This window comes from Micrasema longulum, unplaced genomic scaffold (genome assembly GCF_059751315.1).
Source record: "Micrasema longulum isolate JH-2025_06_02 unplaced genomic scaffold, ASM5975131v1 h1tg001558l, whole genome shotgun sequence".
NCBI lineage: Eukaryota > Metazoa > Arthropoda > Insecta > Trichoptera > Brachycentridae > Micrasema > Micrasema longulum.
Window position 1 is genome coordinate 193,071 of NW_028278741.1, and position 12,961 is coordinate 206,031.

Consider the following 12,961-nt stretch of genomic DNA (forward strand, 5'->3'; position numbering starts at 1 on the left):
TTTTTTTTTCTTTTTCTATTGAATATGTTCTGTAACTTGAATTATAAAAATAAAACTTTTATTTTATTGGTTGGTTGGAAGAAATTGCCATTTGGCAATAAGCCCGCCAATGTACAAGTAACATTATGTACAAAAAGTTAAATAAATAAATAAAAAAATTATATTACATTTGTTAGTATTATTGAATTGGTAAAGCTTTTTTTCGCAGAATGTCACGAGGCAAATTTTTCCTCAAAAAGTGTTAAAAATGGCTGTTGTTTCGCAAGCAAATACCAAATTTCACGACATCTTAACATTTCCTGTTCGTTTTTTAAATGATCGAAAATTTGACATAAAATGTCACCATGAAAATTCAATATTTATTTTGCTTAAATATCATTTCGTATCCACGTGTTTCAATATCAAGATTAAGGTTAAACGTACAAATGAAGCATACTTGATATTTTTTTGAGAATTAAATTCATTTATTAGCGAACATAGTCCAATTCTTACAAGCTGACACATTAATAAAATATTTAACTTCTGGAGAATGTTTTTAGTAAAATTTGAACGCCATTAAACGGTCGAGATGAGCATAAATATTTTGCTAGGAACGTACCGTATTTAATTGATTAATTGTATTTAAATTGTAAGATTCAATATGTCCATGTATTTATAGTTTTCTCAAACTGAACGGTTTGGGTAGGTAGGAAGAAATTGCCTTAAGGCAATATGCCCGCCCTTATATGTATATTTATCGTTTTGGTAACATTGAAAATGATTACGGCGCATCTTTGATCAATTTTAATATAGAATCACTACAAAAAAGGCGCCTTAGATATGATTTAATTTTTCTTTTCAAAATTCTCAATAACATAGTTGATTCGCCGTATCTTTTACAAAATATTGGTTTCCGTTGTCCTCTTCGCTATACTAGATTAAATTCCCTTTTTTATGTACCAACTTGTAAAAACAATTATACCTCGAATTCATTCATTAGACGTACCTGTAGAAATTATAACGGACTCAGTATTGATGTAGACATTTTTAACTGCACGTTGCATTTGTACAGAAAATTTCTTCATGGGGTCGATTATTTGGGATAGTTGCTGAATGTACATCTTGAGTGGTTTATGCTATGTATATGTGCCGCATGTAATGTATATGTTTGTGTATGTTTTATATGTGCGTTCATGTGTGTGCGTGGATGGCTCGGAGTGTGCATTCGGTATTTTTATTTATTTTAATTTATTACCTCCATGGAAAAAGCAAATGTCAACAATTATCCTTTTTTCACTTAAAATTCTTATTTATTTTTTATTTTTGTCACATTTAATGTTTATATCTTTTTAATTTATGAAAACTTAATTGGTCTTTTTATGTTAAAAAATTGTTGTTTTTAGTACTTATTTTGTATGACTGTATGTTTTCTAAATAAAATAAAATAAAATAAAATAAAATATGTATGTAAAGTGTCAAATAAATAAATAAATACCGTAGAAAATAAAATCTTACAACCTAAACATTATTCTTAAATGATCCTATATCTTCTCTTTAAGACCATCAAAATAAATCCGACCTTATATAGTCCTTAAAATGTAAAATGATTTGAATGACAGTTGTCAGAAAAAGTGACGACATAACTTTGTAGAAACGTCAAAGGAGTTATTTATATTGACACACGAAAAACCATTTGTATCTGGCGTGTAATTTAATTTTTTTAATACAGTGCTTGAAACATAAATCAACATTAATATATAAAGTCAGCTTTAAAACTAAAATAAACCTTATTATTAACGACGTTCTTACAAGGCTTTATCAAAAACGTTAGAAATGGGACAAATTGATCAATGTAAATTGATCGAATAAATAATAATAATTCATTTGATGTTGTTCATGAAAAAAGTAAAAATGTCTCATTTTTTGGTGAATAATTGTGTTAAACACTATGGTAGCCTTGTTTTTGCGTTTTTTATATCAATTTTCGGAAAAAGAATTTCATGATTGCATGAAATACCTGATAAAATCGATTTAAACAGTGATCAGTAATTTCCCATTACTAATGAAATAAGTTTGACAGCTTGTCATCCTAATCAAGCTATATTTAAAGGACTATAGTCCTATTTCAAATTCTCAACTCACTCTTTGATGCGCCTGAACTACTGAGCTCAATAAAATATTCCAACTAGAAACCTCAGACAAAACTTACTCTTTCATACCGATAACCATAGAACTAACTATGGTTTTCATTCCCCTATGCCCAGAATTCTTAGGTCTGCCGACAAACATACCAGTCTTGATTTCTTTGATAACAAGTTGTCTTCTTTCAAATGATCACTGAATCAAATTAAATTATAAACACCTCTCTCCCGCTTCCACTCCCACCTAGTCCCACTATATACCATTGTGTCTTTTTACTTTCTTTTATTAAAATTTTCTATGTATGCATATGTCTTAAAAATGCCCATTGGGCGTATATATAAATAAATAAAAGATTAATTAAGTTAAGATAAAAGATGGTTTGGTCATGTAGAACGAACAGATGACGAAAAAATGGTAAAACAAGTATATATTGCGAAATATGGAGTAACGTGAGACGAGGACGACCGAGGAAGACGTGGTATGGCGGCTTCCGTGGCGTAGTGGTCAAGACGCTTGACTCACACACGGAAGGTTCCGGGTTCGATTCCCGGTGAGAACACAAAAATTAAATGTGATTTTTCTTAAGCCTGGGTGTTCTGTGATGTAATTCACCACTGTAATTGGGCTTCCTGGCCTGTTGTGGTGCAAAAAAAAAAAAAACTAAATGATCAGATAACCCAAAATCTTATGTCTGGTCATGTCAAAAGCAGGCAGAACCGAAGGGCATGTATGATAAGATGTATAAATGTGGAAAAAGGTAGAAATGTATGCCAGTATAGTCGTGTGTGGCGGTCCATTTTCTCTGCCTACCCCTACGGGGAAATGGCGTGATGGTAGTAGTAATAAATAAAAAATAGAAATTATAATATATTAAATATAATAAAAATATAATTACGAAAAAATATAATAATCGGGTTGCAGTTCCGTGGCTAGTGTCTCGGACTCACGAATCAAAGGTCCGTGGTTCGAATCCCACTAGACCCCAACTGATTCCCATTTTCTAATAGTGAGTTTTTTTCAACTCGTTGAAAATGGCCCTCAAAATGAAATATTTGTGTAAATCATAAGAACGCAAATATTTCATTTTATTTTTTTTATAATGTCATGAACAAAATATTTTAACTGTTTTTAAAAATAATAATACTATGATTCATTGCATAATTTCACGTAGAGTTAAAGAAAAATACCAAAAAATTTATGAAAATTAAATCGTTTTTATTTATTATCACAAACAAAACACAGTTCTTGTATTCAATTTATAATCTTTGAACCGTTTTCTTTGCTTTAATACTACGCCTTTACCATACATGAACATCAACATACAGTTTGGCACAACTTTAAAATGCGTAATCTGCCTGTCGAAAAGTAATTATGTATTAGTTAAGTATATAAAAAAATTTAGTATTTGCATATTTTTTTTTACAAAATTATGTTTTATTTTCGCACGACAGTATTTTTTGTTACTTTGTGCTTTGTTGCGAATGTCAATATTAGCATAAAATAATGATGTGAGACAAAGTCCTACTTTTTTAAAGAAATGAACATAAATTAAAAATATTTAGTTAACACAGGAATCTTACACTGTTCGTTATTCAAATGTTTGGCCTAGTGAATAATAAAATAAATAAAAAAACACTTGTCCAAAAAATAAGGAAAAGGTACCTGCAAAATTGCGAGCTAATGAAATACGTATATTTATTGTACATATCATTATTATCATCATTACCATTCCGCATCTAATGATGCAAAGTGCACTGTAGTGCAGTCTCAGAGTAATAATGCGTAACCTAGAAAGAAGCTCTATCACTATGTTTCATAGAACGCAAGCGATGTTGGTTTGTTGGTTAGCAACCAAATGGTGGCCATTTTGTTTTATATCATGGCCAAACGCTCAAGTCTGCCTGCTACTGTGAACAACTCGACCGTATGAAGCTGGCGATCGAACAGAAGTGGCTAGCATTGGTGAATAAGAGAGGAATCGTGTTTCATCAGGACACGCCAGGTCGCATACATCTTTGATGATGCGCCAGAAGCTCCGGGAGCTTGGATGAGAAGTTCTTATGCGTCCACCCTATAGTCCAGACCTGGCACCGAGTGACAACCCCCTGCTCTTGTCGATGGCCAACGCGTCAACGCGCCTGGGGGTACAAATTTGGCCTCAATAGAGGCCTGCGAAAATTGGTAGTCTGATTTTTTTACCAATAGGGACAAGGGCTTCTACGAGAGGGGTATTATGAAGTAAGGTTCTACTAAAAAACAAGTTATCAAACATAACGGCGCATATTTTACTTAAATCAGATAATTGTAATATTTTTTATAAAGCAATGAAATAAAAGCGAAAAATACGAAACGACTTTTTCCTCAACCGATATTTTAGTGTAAAAAGTTGGGAATTGAACCCGAGACCTCTTGCATGGTAGGAAAACGGGCTGACCATTACACACGGAGTTATTCACCTACATACTAGACAACGCCTGAAACTATTTTTCATCAGATAAATATCACCCGCAACAATAAAGGTTTCAGTTCTTTAACTTCACAAACAACAACAGATAGAAGAATCAAAAGAAAATAGATGTTCAAATATAGGCAGAATGGTGAATGTTACACAGAGTGTAAAGTGGCCACTTCAACCAGCCAATGTAAGGTCTTGTGGATGCCTAGACTTCTATATTCTCTTTTATAAAATGTTCTGGAATGTTACTTATCAGTAAACATTAATACGAAACGAGATCTGACTTACTTCATATAAACGTATTCCCGTATTTTCTCTCTGGACTATGGCGCTAGAGCAGTGATTTCATTCCACAATGCAGATATTTACCATTTATCTGTCATCTTTGAGGAAAGTTCAGCGTATGTAAGAGTTAATGGGGGATTCACATCTTGGTTTGCGATCTCAAAAGGCGTGAAACAGGGAAGTGTAATGTCACCATGGTTGTTTAATCTATACATGGACAACTGTATGGAAGAGATACAATGTATGGGTATTGGAGCAAACATGGATAATTTTACAGTAAGCTGCTTGTTGTGTGCTGATGATGCAATTCTTTTGGCAAGCAGCAAGGAGGATTTGGAACAAATAGTCTCTAGAATGTATGATGTATGCCTGGAGAGAGAATTGGTGATGAACGAAAGTTAGTCAAATGTGATGGTATTTGAAAGGGAAAGTGAGGTTACTGACTGCATAATAAATGTAAAAAACGAATGTTTCGAACAAGTAGAAGAATTTGTGTATCTGGAAAGCATGTTTTCAAGAGATGGAAGAGTAGAAAAAGATGCTAAAAGGAGAGTGAATGCGGGCAACAAAATGAACAGCGCACTAAACACAGTAATTACTAATAAAACTAGGAGTTTTAGTCCCGACCTTTATGTATGGAAGTGAAACATGGAACTGGCAGAAAAAGGATGGAACTGGCAGAGAAAGGATGAAAGCCGAGTGAACGTGGTTGAAATCCGATCGCTTAGATGAATGTGTGGGAAATCGATGTATGACATCATCATCGTTCCCTTTCCGCACCTAATGGTGCATAGGGCACTGCATTGGTACACCAATCGCAGCGTGTCTTGATCATTTTTGTTACATGAAGGTAAGACGATCAGTCTTACGTTTCAGGTATCAGTCCAGGGACTATGAAATATTATAGTGTGAAAACACCCTTTTCAATAAATATTTCATATCAACTATGTCGGGAATCGAACTCGAGACCTCTTGCATAGCAGGCTAACGCGCTGACCATTACACCACGGGGCCGAAAATATGACATATGAGATATGTTTATTTTTAGATGCGAATACAGAAAATTTAACTCTGATACTCCTTCATAAAAAAAAACAAAATCGGTACAGTTTTTGTGCGCGGAAATCGAGAATACGAAAACTCAATTTTATCGACTTTTGTTAGGCATAATCAGTCCGACATCTTTTATGTACAGTATTGGGGAGGCAACTCCAAATACATATTTATCAAATTCTCTGTCACCGCATATCATCTGAAGAGATGCTCCAAATTAAATTTTGTTTAGTAAAAAAAAGCGCCTTGAGTATACAATTACACGTCTTTAACGCTTTGTAAATTGCCTAACTTTTGGAGCAACTAAATTTCCGAAGCATTCAGAATACATGCATTCAGTTATACTATAGTTCTTACAATAAAGCTTGATTAGAATGACAGTTGTCAGCAAAAGTGACGACATAACTTTGCAGTAACATCTATGGAGTGATTTTTTGTATTGACACACGAAAAATCATTCGTATTTGGCATGGTTATTTTTTTTTTAGTACAATGCTTGACATTAACATATAACAACAGAGATGAAGAACATTTAAGAGAAGGCAATATAGAAGTCTAAGCATCTACAGGGCTTATGACCATATTTTAAATACTATAGACGCGTTCATATTGTGGATGCGGGGCATCCTTTGGAAATTTTAAAAGAATAACACGTATTTTGTTATTAAAAGAATTTTATAAATAAATATATTAGGGTATGGGAAGCAAACTTAGAAATCTCCATCGAAAGATTACCCAGTGATACCTACCTACCTAAAAATGGCCTAATTCAAAACCGTCTCTAAATCTTGCAAAAACACATTTCAATTATACTACTTGAGGCCGCAAACTTAGCATTCTTCATGGAGTTGATGAAGAAGCATCATTGGAAATCTCACAATTCTTTTTACAAAGTTTTTCGCAAATATTTCAGTAACATTCATAAACTCAACATAGAACCATAGTGATTATTGTTTTATCCGTATTAGAAAAAAAACATTTTAACCATTAAATAAGTTATTTTGTGCCTCATAACTTAAACCAAATTGAATTCAGTGCGTGTCCTGTTACAGTGTATAAAATATAAATCTTTTTTCAGTGCAATTAATCGGTAAACAACTATTAAACTAATTATAATTTGATTGTGGGTAGAGTACAAAATGTCTAATAAATGCATCGTGTGCCCTGAGCTAATCACTGCGAACAATTCATTTACGTGCTGCGAGTGTAAAGGGTCACTCCATTACAAGTGTGGCGGTTTACCTGAGGGACCATCGAAACGCCTCACTGCTGACAGACGCCGGGCGCTGAAATGCACTCTATGCATACAGATTTCTCAAGACACGGCTGATAACGCGGTGAAACCAGGGATTGCAAACCAAGAGTTTGCGAGCCAGAGGCTCTACGAAAAATCCACGTTAGCTAAATCCCCAGCCAGCTTGGTATCACTTGATATGATTTTAAGTGAAATCCTTGATACTAAAAGTCAACTGGCGGGTCTCTCCACTCTGATAGAAGATGTCAAATTTATTAAAAGTGAGTTAGCGGATCTAAGAGCATCCTGCGAATTTAACAGCAATAAACTAACTGACTGCACAACAAGAATCACAGCTATGGAAAAAAAATGTCTAGAGATAGATGAAATCAAGGTAGCAGTCAAGAGCGTCCAAGACGACGTGAATCGACTTAAGTCAGAGATGGCTGTCAAAGATCAATGGTCTAGACTAAGCAACATTGAAATAAAGGGTGTACCACAGAAAAAGGACGAAAATCTATTCACAATATTAGACAGCATCAGTCGAAAGGTGGACTACACTTTTCCTAAATCCCAAATAAATTATATATCACGGGTACCGGTTCATAACTCTAAAGAGAAGTCAATAATAGTGAGTTTTATTAATCGATATTTAAAGGAAGATTTCACATCAGCCGCTCGCGCCATGAAAAACTTATCAGCTAACGATTTAGGCTTCCATTCGACCAATCGAATATATATAAACGACCATCTGACTCCGTTGACCAAGAAACTCCTTACGATGACCAAATCCAAGTTGAAGGATGAAAAGGGATATAAGTATATTTGGGTAAAATATGGCAAAATTCATGCAAGATTGAATGATACTTCGAGTGTCCACATTATAAACACTGAGACCGATTTAAACAAGTTCGTTTAATATGTTTATTATTATTTATATCGCTCGCACTTTCCTTATGTATTTTTTATGTACTCGCATTACTGTCAATGATTGTTTTGAATGTGTTTGTAACCCCTGTTTTCGAAAGCAAACGCTCGCTTTATTATATTATTATATACTCATATGTTTACTTACAATTTAACTTTATTTATCTACAACGCAAGTATCTACATCTTTATGTCTCTTTTATTCGCACATTTATTGCAAATTAATGAATTGACGTGATCAACGTGTGACTAATGAATTCAAAAACATAGGCACTTTGAAGTTGATGTATACTTCCTTAGTGAGAAGTCAGTTAGAGTACAACTCGACAATTTGGACTCCTTACTACAATTGTCATCAAAATTCTCTGGAAAGGGTCCAAAAAAAATTCTTAAGATACATAAATTTTAAACTTGGAATTAGTCATGAATTTTTAAATTACGATTTTTTATTAAAAACATTAAATTTGCTTAAACTTAACGATAGAAGAAAAATTATAGACCTGTTAAATTTGTATAAAATTGTGCATTCTATATGGGATTGCCCAGAACTTTTGTCACTCGTCAACTTCAGGGTGCCTGGAAGGATAACTAGGCGGGTGCCACCGTTTTGCAGTAGTAACTCACGCACAGTGTATGATTGTAATGCCGTATTGAGCCGACTTCATGAACTCGGCAATAGTTGTTCCCACATATCGGATATTTTTAATGTGGGGTATTGTTCTTATAGAACAAACCTTATAAACTTTTTCAAAGATGAGTAGTAATCATATTTAATGTAGTTACTTCATATATGATTTTCTGTTTTTATATATATTTTTATTATAAACCTTATTATGTTTAAAATTTGATTTACTTTTTATATTAATTTTTAAAGTTCTCGTATACTTTTTATTTCAAACTTTTGTTTTATTTAAACTTTTTTTTTCTTAAATATTATGTTATATAATTTTTAGGCTTGATTATTGTTCCTAAGTTTTGAGTGCAAATATGTAGTTTAAAAAATATCAAACCTTATATGTTTATATTATAAATTTGTAAAAGGCAATTATGCCGTGTATGTTAATAAAAAAAAAAAAAAAAAAAATAAAAAAAATTATATCCGCTCGCCCGCTCTAACACATTACATTTATTTTTTTCTGCCTAAACTACGTACCGGTAATCTTCGGAATCAATACTCGCATGTTTCTATTTTATTTTGTTTCATAATTAGGTTAATTAATATTTACGATCTTTCTTATGGCTAACACCAACTTAAATATACTGTACCAGAATGTAAGGGGATTACGTTCTAAGACTACTATATTCCAACGTAATTTAAGCATATCTAGTTACGATATTATAGCTCTATCCGAAACGTGGATAAACGACAACATTTCCGATAGTGAACTATTTGACAGCCGCTATATGGTTTGGCGTCGCGATCGGGATTACACGGCAACGGGACAGTCGCGGGGCGGCGGTGTTCTCCTAGCGGTACGTAAAGAAATATCAGCTATTGCCCAGCCGACATTCAACTCCAGCGCTGAAGATCTGTGGCTAACATTATCTCTTAATCTCGCAGGTACCCGTACGCGCACCAAACTACACTTATGTGTTCTATACCTATGTAAACAAAAATCAGGCAATTCCTTTTCCGACCAATTGATAAATTTTTTCTCTAAGTTAAATATGACAATTTCTAATAACCCGCTTGACAAATATTTGATAATAGGTGATTTCAACTTGAGCGGTATTAAGTGGCTTTCAACTGATAATGTTTCATACTTGCCTTCTAATGCTCAAAGTCACGATGAGTACCTACTTATCGATGAATTGGATACACATAACTTGTCGCAATTTAATGGAATTTTTAATAAACACGGACGGATCCTAGATTTGGTAATTTCTAATGACATTGTTAATGTTAGTGAATGTATGGACCCATTGGTACCTATTGACCCGCATCATAATGCTCTCTTCATTAATGCTCAATTTATTGAACTTACTTACCTAAAGCCTGCACCGCTAACTAAATATTTGTTTAATAAAGCAAACTTTGATTCAATAAATAGTACAATCTCTGACATCGACTGGCATACTGAATTCTCAATTAGATCATTTGACGAATCCGTAAACTTTTTTTACAATACTTTTACAAATCTGAGAGATAAATTTGTACCCGCTGTTAAGACTTTGAACAGCTCATATCCTATATGGTACTCCCCCGCGCTAGTAAAAGCAATTAAAGAAAAGGATAAATACTTAAGAAAATATAAGACTTACGGTAATCACTCCAATCTAATAACTTTTAAATTATTACGTGATAGAATCAAACATCTTGAAAAGGATTGTCACGATTCTTACATTGCCTTCGTGGAAAAGTCCATCGAGGACTCACCTAAAAATTTCTGGTCGTATGTGAAGTCCAAATCCAAATCTAACTGTATTCCTAATAGTCTTGTATTAGGTAATATGCGAGTAAACACTGGTATTGAAATTTGCAACGCATTTTCTGAATATTTTCACTCCACTTTTCTAAATCCAGCTAGTATCCAATCGAGAAATTCCACTAATCCCTCATCTACCTCGTCTCATGTGTATACCTCAGATATTAATTCCATAGTGATTACCACAGACTATGTAAAAAATCTACTCTTAAAGCTAGATACATCAAAATCAGCTGGACCTGATCACCTTCCCGCATGTTTTCTCATAAATTCTGCTAGTACTATATGTGTACCAATCACTTTGCTATTCAAAAGATCTCTCAAAGAATGCACAATCCCACATATTTGGAAATCCGCTTTTATAACACCAGTCCACAAGAAAGGGCCTAAAACCGATATTGCCAATTATAGACCAATTTCTAAACTGTGTATAGTGTCTAAAGTATTTGAAAGAATAATCTATAACCAACTATATTCCGCCATTAAAAACTCACTGAGTCCATCTCAACATGGCTTTCTAAAAGGGAGATCTACCGTTTCAAATTTAATCTTACTTAATGATTACCTTACTGATTCAATGGACGGTGGTCATCAGGTAGACGTTATTTACACCGATTACAGTAAATGCTTCGACCGAATCGATCACAAATTACTATTAAAAAAATTAACTAAAATCGGTATTAGAGGTGACCTCTTCAGATGGTTTTCATCTTATATAGACAACAGGTCGCAAGCGGTAGTGGTTAATAATTTTATTTCTAGTTGGGTACGGGTCCCCAGCGGGGTGCCTCAAGGGTCTCTTCTGGGACCTTTGCTCTTCATAATTTTTGTTAACGACATTGATAAATGCTTTACCTCTTCGCGTTTGCTTTGTTTTGCTGACGACATGAAAATTTTTGCAACAATCAAGACCCCAGCTGACGTTTTTGATCTGCAGTCAGATCTCGACCGTCTAGAGGGTTACTGCAACTCCAACTGCTTGGACCTTAATCCTTCTAAGTGTTCAGTTATTACATTTAGTCGCAAAGTAAATTTTTTACGTACTAACTATGTGCTTAAGGGTCAAAACCTCCAACGCTCATTATGTGTAAAGGATCTAGGTGTCTTCCATGATAGTAAATTACTTTTTGACGCCCATGTTGACAGCATCATAAAAAAGTCATCGCGTGCGCTTGGCTTTCTTATGCGTAGCTCTACGTCGTTCACTATGGCAAAGACACTTAAAATCCTTTACTGTACATTAGTGCGAAGCAACTTAGAATATGCATCACAAATATGGAATCCTATGTACAATGTGCAGATATCACGCATTGAAAATATTCAAAAAAAATTCGTAAAGTTCATGTGTTTCCGGTTGAAACTTGAGTTTAAATCTGACCAGTATATTCATATATGTAAAAAACATCACCTACTGCCTCTGCAAAAACGTCGTGAAATAGCGGATATAATTTATTTACTTAAAATTGCCTCTGGTTCAATTGACTGTCCTGAACTACTTTGCAAACTTTCTATCAATGTTCCTTCCAAAGTTTTAAGAAATAACCCTCTTCTTCACATACCTCTTGTTTCATCTAATTATAGGCAAAATTCATATTTATGGCGAACTTTTAATAATTTTAATGTACTAAATAAATCATTTAACATAGATTTATTCGAAAATAATCTTAATAACGTGCGGCGTTTGCTTTCAAAATAACTCGTAGTATTTTTTTTCTTTTCTTTTAAATTTACATTTAATTACTATTCATTTTATGTTCGAGAATCTTTTTTAACTTACTGTGATGCTACTTGTGAAAACCTGTAATTGGCTTATTTGTTATTTGTTTTGTTATATAAATATGATATAATATAGCTGTTGGTTATCCAAATAAATAAAATAAATAAAATAAACTCCTTCAATGGAAATTTTTAAATTTGCTTCAAATATCAATTCAATTCAATTAATTTATTTTAAAAATAACAAATATTGGCGGCCTTTGTGGTGTAGTGGTCAAGATGCTTGACTCACACACGAAAGGTTCCGGGTTCGACTCCCGGTGAGAACACAAAAATTAAAAATGTGATTTTTCTCAAGCCTGGGTGTTCTGTGATGTAATTGAGCCTCCTGGCCTGTTGTGGTGCAAAAAAAATATTAAAAAAATATACATTACAAACATATATTAAATTCGTACCTATTATAAAAAAGAAAAAAAAATACACGAAAGAGACTCATGTCAAAGTAGTAGGAGAATCCTGCTCCGGAAAACCCCTTCGTATACATGGAACAGATCAATATCCAGAGCGATGTTGTTCAGCATAGCGGTAGCCCTTCCAAGAGGCATAACCATAAGCAGGTTGATCCTGAATATCGGAATATGAATCAATATATGCTGACGCTGTCGTAGGTATGTGTGTCAGGGACATACAAACCAATGCTCATCATAATCTCAAAATTATCGATCATACTGCACAACAATCGAT

At 33.7% G+C, this 12,961-nt stretch overlaps 1 protein-coding gene across 1 annotated transcript in view; it reads right to left on the bottom strand.

Moving 5' to 3' along the window:
- dsb (scavenger receptor class B member debris buster) overlaps window positions 1-12,961 on the bottom strand; it is a 121,027-nt gene that overhangs the window by 27,369 nt on the left and 80,697 nt on the right. The gene's annotated exons all lie outside the window — the stretch shown is intronic.